The sequence below is a fragment of the Staurois parvus genome, unplaced genomic scaffold, assembly GCF_062004578.1.
Source record: "Staurois parvus isolate SC_StPar_1 unplaced genomic scaffold, SC_StPar_1.0 ptg000092l, whole genome shotgun sequence".
Classification (NCBI taxonomy): Eukaryota; Metazoa; Chordata; class Amphibia; order Anura; family Ranidae; genus Staurois; species Staurois parvus.
This window is the reverse complement of record NW_028317888.1, coordinates 1375001-1382776: the sequence shown is the minus strand read 5'-3', so window position 1 is coordinate 1382776 and position 7776 is coordinate 1375001.

Sequence of the window (7776 nt, the reverse complement as noted above, 5' to 3'; positions counted from 1 at the left end):
TTAATGTTGTATAGATAGCCCTCCCTCTTTCCCAGGATTGCATTGCAGCTCTAGCCTCATGGCATGAAGCAGGAAACATTATGATCTTTTGACCTATCGAATGTTCATTGTTGTAAGATTCTCTCAGTTTATGGAATAAACTTCACAAGATCTACAAGATGTCTTATCGATTGAGTCACTGAGTGTGGTATCCAACTGAGGTTGAAGTTATCGCTATCTCATCACAACTGTAAGTTACAGAGATCACACTATCAATGCTTAGATTGGAGAGACAGAACAGGCAGTGCAGGGGCAGGTGGACGTTTATAAACAGCCTCCCCGCCCCCTGCTTGTGTGCGCTCCCTGGGAGTGCGCAGCAATGCGATCCGGTGCCCGCTGTGTCCTCCAGACATAGTGGAACACCGATCGTCGTACGGGACCTCTGTGTGAGGTCCTAATCATGTGATCACCGATTGGCCAATCAGTGATCACATGCAGAGTAGTAAGCAAGATGTTACTTCTGACATCATTGCTTACTATGTGTGAAATCTGTGAATGATCACAGAGGTCACATAGTACAGGGCTATTCACAACAGCCTTGTACTATGTGACAAGCTGTGACCAATCACAGCTCTCACAGTATTTATCAATGGCTGCAAGAATGCAGCCAGAGTGAAGGAGAAATGATTGCTTTTACAGCCTTTATGGGTGTAAAATAATCAGTGTAAAAAAAAAATCTTCATCATCCCCCACAAGTAGTACAGTGTCACCATGGTGACATTGTACTGCTAGGGTGACAGTATGTAAAAAAACCATAAATAATAATCTAAAAAACATTTTTTAAAAATTATAATTTTTGGTTATACACTAATTTGGGTTTTTTTTTTTACAAAAAAGATAATGGAATACATTTTGGCCAAGATTTATGATGAAATATTATCTATTTGCAAAATTTTATAAGAAAACACTTTTTTGAAAATGTTTGGACTTTTTAATTTATATAGCAAAAAAAATAAAAATCCCAGCAGTGAATAAATACCACCAAAATAAAGCTTTATCTGTCTCAAAAAAAAAATGCTAAAAAATTTGTATGGGTACAGTGTTGCATGACCGCGCAATTGTCATTCAAAGTGTAACAGTGCTGAAAGCTGAAAACTGGCCTGGACAGGAAGGAAAGTATCCGGACTTGAAGTGGTTAAAGAAGTCATCAATTCTTTATTTTGCAAATATTTTTCTTAAAATTGAACATTTTATCTGACAATTGTTCCATCTCAGCAGAAATGTTTGTAGATTGAGTTTCTATCTCATGGAGTTTTCTCTGTAAGTGTTTAACATTCTCAGCCTCTGGCCTGATATCCAATTTTACTTTATTTAATTGTTCTGCCAATTCAAAAATGACATCAAGAAATTCTGGCCGAGATTTATGCAGCCGTGTTTCTTTTTCTTTCTTTGTTTTATCCTCAGCTATTATATACAGATAGCCAGCAACACGTGAATCATCAGAGCAGATATCATTTGTATACCCTGGAATCCTACTCCACATTTCAGTTACCCAATCATTCATATCCTGCTTAATGTCCAACTTATCATCCCCTGAAATGTCACCAATTCTCTGACATCTCTCTGACTCAGAATAGCTTCAGATTCGGCACCAGAATGGCTCCATCTACTAGGAACACTTCTCACATCAGACATTTTCTGTATCTGTAACTGACAACAGCGCTTTCAGAGCCAAGAAAATGACTATAAAATATCTATACTTGCACCATTATATTTTTCAAATGTAGGCAAATCTTGGTGGGATCTCCGAAATATGTCAGAACTTTATCTGTGAGGAAATAATCCGTATACAATTCATGGAAACAGGCGGGATCTGGAATGAAGGAGATTCCCTACTAATTCTCACAAAGTAACCGACATCCCAGTTCTGTATTTGTGATAATTGGAAGACGAAATAAAACACAATAATGTGCAAAAATATATATTTATTAATAATATAAATCAGTACAAAATGGGGATGAAATATATTAGGTGATGATAAATAATAAACAATACAAGATAACAGTACAATGATCTAATCCACAATAATGGGGAGAAATACAAGCCAGCAATTACTTCCAAATATTAATGAATTACATCCAACTGTCTGGAAATGTCGTGTAAGAAATCAGTAACTCAGCAACATGTGACAACAGATATACAAATCCCCCCCGTGATCTCTCTACACCCAGATATTCAACGCTCAACGTGTACCTTGCCATGACTTGATCTGGCATCCCATACACAGGCCAATCCAATCCGCTTACAATCTGAGATGAAGATGTAATGTTACATGAAGTAGTCTACCTTGTCATATATATACTGTATACATCCGGATAAACCATTGACTAGAAGCCAGAATCAGCTTCAGGGATATGTAAAATCAATCTTCCCCAGAGGAGGGAAATGATAATAATTTATACTGCAGGTAAAATGACGTCACATCCCCTCCTGTGCTCACCAGAACCGTTATCGGACTAAACAATGTATCTGGAGATATAAGGGGAGTACAAGTTATCTGAGGAAAATGAAAGTTCTAGTTCCCAATATGGACTGTATGGTGTCAGTGATGTCAGCTTTCAGTGCGCTCACTTCAGGGGGTGTCTGTGTCCGTCTGTTGTCCCTTGTCTCCTGTCTTGTGAGGTCTCTTTGGTGATGTGGTATCCTCTCTATCCGTCTCTTACTTTTATCCCCACATAAACCTAGGCGGGCAAAGCTTATCTTCACCTAAAAGTGACCTCAGACTAGGTGTCATTTCTCTATGTAAAGATTTCAATGACCTGAAGGGGGCAGTATAGGATTGGGAAGGATTTGGGTCTTCTGGAACATGACAAGGTCTGGTAGGAGGAGTAGAAGATTCCATTATTAGCTGAGGGCAGGATAGGCTTCCCTAAAGAGATCGGTTTTCAGAGATCACCTAAAAGTGAGCAGAGTAGGCGATAGTCTGATAAATTGTGGTAGAGAGTTTGAAGATGGGGAAAGCTCTGGAGAAGTCCTGCAGATGAGCATGGGAGGAAGAGAAAAGGGAGCTAGAGAGCAGGAGGTCATATGCGGAGTGGAGAGTACGGTTTGGGTGATATTTAGAGACAAGATCGGTGATGTAATTTGGGGCGGAGTTATAAATGGCTTTATATGTTATTGTTAATGTTTTTAATTTTATCTGTTGGGCAATGGGAAGCCAGTGGAGGGATTGGCAGAGAGGGGTGGAGGACACTGAATTGAGACCAGTGGAGGGATTGGCAGAGAGGGGTGGAGGACACTGAGTGGAGGCCAGTGGAGGTCTTGTCAGAGAGGGGTGGAGGACACTGAGTGGAGGGATTGGCAGAGAGGAGTGGAGAACACTGAGTGGAGGTCAGTGGAAGGATTGTCACTGAGGGGTGGAGGACACTGCATGGAGGCCAGTGGAGGGATTGGCAGAGAGGGGTGGAGGACACTGATTGGAGGCCAGTGGAGGGATTGGTAGAGAGGGATGGAGAACACTGAGTGGGGGCCGGTGGAGAGATTGGCAGAGAGGGGTGGAGGACACTGAGTAGAGGCTGGTGGAGGGATTGGCAGAGAGGGGTGGAGGACACTGAGTAGAGGCCAGTGGAGGGATTGGCAGAGAGGGATTGGCAGATACAGAACAGTTAGTAAGGTGGATGAGTCTGGCAGCAGCATTCATGATAGACTGAAGAGGGGATAGCCTACGATGAGGTCGGCCAATGAGGAGGGAGTTACAATAGTCAAGGCGAGATATAACAAGGGAGGGAATAAGTTGCTTAGTGGTTTCCGAGGTTAAGAACAGGCATCTCTTGGAGATGTTGCGGAGGTGAAGTCTACAAGATTAGGACAGCAATTGGATTTGGGGGTGAAAGGACAGTTGGTTAGTCTAGGATTACACCTCGTACCCTGGCATGAGGGGAGGGACTGATGGTTGTATTATTGGTCTTGATGGAGAAGTTAGTAGAGGGGGCACGGGAGCTCAGTTTTTGAAAGATTGAGTTTGAGGAAGTGGAGTGACATCCATGCCGATATGTCACTTAGTAGGTTAGTAATGCGAGAGGAGACTGAAGGGGTGAGGTGAGGAGGAGACTGAGGGGGTGAGGTGAGGAGGAGACTGAAGGGGTGGGGTGAGGAGGAGACTGAAGGGGTGAGGTGAGGAGGAGACTGAGGGGGTGAGGTGAGGAGACTGAAGGGGTGAGGTGAGGAGGAGACTGAAGGGGTGAGGTGAGGAGGAGACTGAGGGGGTGAGGTGAGGAGGAGACTGAAGGGGTGGGGTGAGGAGGAGACTGAAGGGGTGAGGTGAGGAGGAGACTGAAGGGGTGAGGTGAGGAGGAGAAAGATAGATTTGTGTGTCATCAGCATAGAGATGGTACTTAAAGCCACGGGAGTTTATCAATAAACCAGAAACCATGAAATAGAATATACAGAACAAAATGGCTTCCAGCATGTCCATGTAGAGATGATAAGTTCAGCCTTCCTGTTTCATTCTGTGAGCCCAGAACAGTTCTGACAACCTGGTGATCTATGATTGGCTCATATCCCTGTGGGGTGGTAACCTGTAGGCACCTGCTGATCTACAATCGGCTCATATCCCTGTGGGGTGATAACCTGTAGGCACCTGCTGATCTATGATTGGTTCATACTCCTGTGTATCCTGTTCAGATGATGATTGCAGAACTCCCAATGTTGTTCATGTAATGGAGTGCACAGTGTGTTCCATCCAAGAAGGGCAGCAAGGTAGAAGCCGGCAATTACAGGCCAGTGAGTCTAACATCGGTTGTAGTCATGTTAATGGAATCACTCCTGAAAGGAAGGATCACTGATCATCTAGAAACACACAACTTGCTGGATCCAAAGCAGCATGGCTTTACTGGGGGCAGACCATGGCAGACTCGACTGATTGGACTTTTTGACTATATTACCAATGATTTGGACCAGGGTGGTGCTGTGGACATAGAATATCTTGACTTCAGCACGGCATGTGATACAGTTCCACATAACGATCTAATACAGAAGTTGGACAAGCTAGGACTTAGCCCTTGGGGGGGTTCAGTGGATGTGCAGTTGGCTAAAGGAGAGATACCAGAGTGTGGTTGTAAATGGGGTTCACACGGAACAGAGAGCAGTCACTAGTGGTGTACCCCAAGGTTCTGTACTGGGTCCTGTTCTATGTAATCTATATGTAAGTGATAGAACTAAAGGGTGGTTGGGTAAGGGGATGTCTCTTTGCCGATGACACAAAGGTGTGTAATAGGGAGGATATCCCTGGAGGTGTCTGTAACATGGAACAGGATTTAGCATTGCAGGAAGATTGGTAAAAAAGTGGAAATTGCAGTTCAATATTTCAAATCTAAAATAATGCACCCAGGAAAAAAGAATCCCTTGAGAAAGTACAACATTGGAGGTACAGTGTTGGCCAGCACTTCAGAAGAAAAGGATTTTGGGTACTTATTTCAGAAGATTGCAAAATGAACAAACAGCATGGCCAGGCAGTGGGGAAAGCGAATAGAATTCTAGGATGCATCACTAGAGGGGTCACCAGCGGGAGGAAGGTATGACAGAATGCGGCATCCGACCTCAGCCCTTCTCACCAACTCGTGACCGAAGGACCAGCCGATCTGTCACTTGCGTAACAATGCCACTCTCAGTTGCGCCCTGAACAAAGATTTTCCAGCTTGTGGGACTACAATCTATGTGGCAGCAGCCTGAGAGCGATTGTTACTGGTTAATTACGCAATTAACCCTTCACACTGCCACCACCACCTTTTTACAGAGAAGGAGGAAACTCAAAAATCTTAGCAGTAACACTATGATATTAGTATAAGTGTCTGTAATACACACTGTCACCTCAGACAGGGATATTCAGAGGATTATTACATACAGGAACACTCTTCCAGGGACAGGGATATTCAGAGGATTATTATATACAGGAACACTCTTCCAGGGACAGGGATATTCAGAGGATTATCACATACAGGAGCACTCTTCCATGGTCAGAGATTCTTTAATTTGCATTAAAAGCTTTAGAGACAGTTCAACACTTTTCAGAAAATAGGATTTATTACTAAAAAGGTCAAAATGGTGCAATAAAAATATTTACAAATAAAGATGTAACAAAGATATAAAGAGAGCAATAAAACAACAGAGAAATAAAAGAAAGGAGTTCAGAAGACAGAATACTTGCAATATCCTTGGTTTGAGCAGAGTCCAATTGTCCAAACAAAAAGATTGCCTTGGCTCTCAAGTCTGTTAGATGTTTTCTGATTGATGTTAAATGAGAGCTGTCTTCTCCAGGCTGTCAGTCTTTTTCTACCATATTAAAGGGGTGTCTCCTGAGAACAAATGACCAATCATCCAGTTTGGGGATGGGTGTTAGGCGGTAACCAAGGTTATGACCAAATCCCTTACAATTTTATACTAAGGTCAATAACCTTCAATAGGTACAGGTAGCATCCTAGCAACTGGCAGATTAATATTTAGAAATATATTCTATACCAGTGGCAGACTGACCATTTGGAAACTTGGGCACTGCCCGAGGGCTCGGGGTGAGTAGGGGGCCCCATGAGATTCCCCTGGTACCTTTTTCATAGGCTTTTTTGAGTTTGGGCAAGGACACAGGGGCCCCATGATCCCCTATTGCCCAAGGGCCCCATGAGTTGTCAGTTCACCCCTGTTCGTAACACAAAGATACCAAACATAGCATACCCTTGTCACCCAGGAGGAAAGAGACGGCTTCTTCTCTCTTGTAGGCACTAACATAGTAATGTAAGGTCTTGTGTGACTCATATTAAAATGATCCATCTGTATATATACTTCATATTAATGTGCCCAGTTCCTGCTGAAGTTTATAAATTGTATGAAAAATGACTCTTGTGGAATGTACGTTTTATGGCACGCTCTGCCCTAATAGCCTAACAGGTCATGACTGACTGAGTTATTGTTTTACAACCGGGCAGAGGGAAGTGGTTTTCCAGCAAACCCCCTGGAACCAGACTAATTAGAGGTGTACAGCCCTGGAGCTGATCTATCTGTGTTTTATTTAGGATAAGAGATCCTGTTGACCTCCGTCAACTTGTAGCTATGCATTCCATGGACAAAGGGATGAGGGAGGACAGAAGGGAACATGGCTGAAACCTAACAAGATGGCTGTTATGTACAACGTCTATGCCTCTATTGCACACAATCATCACAGAAGGAGGTCCTGATTCCTCTATATAGATCTTTATATTGCTAGAGGGGTCACCGGCAGGAGGAAGGAGGTCCTGATTCCTCTATATAGATCTTTATATTGCTAGAGGGGTCACTGGCAGGAGGAAAGAGGTCCTCATTCTATATAGATCTTTATATCACTAGAGGGGTCACCGGCAGGAGGAAGGAGGTCCTGATTCCTCTATATAGATCTTTATATCACTAGAGGGGTCACCAGCAGGAGGAAGGAGATCATGATTCCTCTAGATAGATCTTTATATCACTAGAGGGGTCACCGGCAGGAGGAAGGAGGTCCCGATTCCTCTATATAGATCTTTATATCACTTGAGGGGTCACCAGCAGGAGGAAGGAGGTCCCGATTACTCTATATAGATCTTTATATCACTTGAGGGGTCACCAGCAGGAGGTGGAAGGTCCTGATTCCTCTATATAGATCTTTATATCACTAGAGGGGTCATGAATAGAGATGAGCGAATTTTTCAAAAATTCGATTCGCCTGATTCGCCGAATTTTCCGAAAAAATTTGATTCGATTCGAATTTATTCGCCGCGAATTTTACTTATAAAA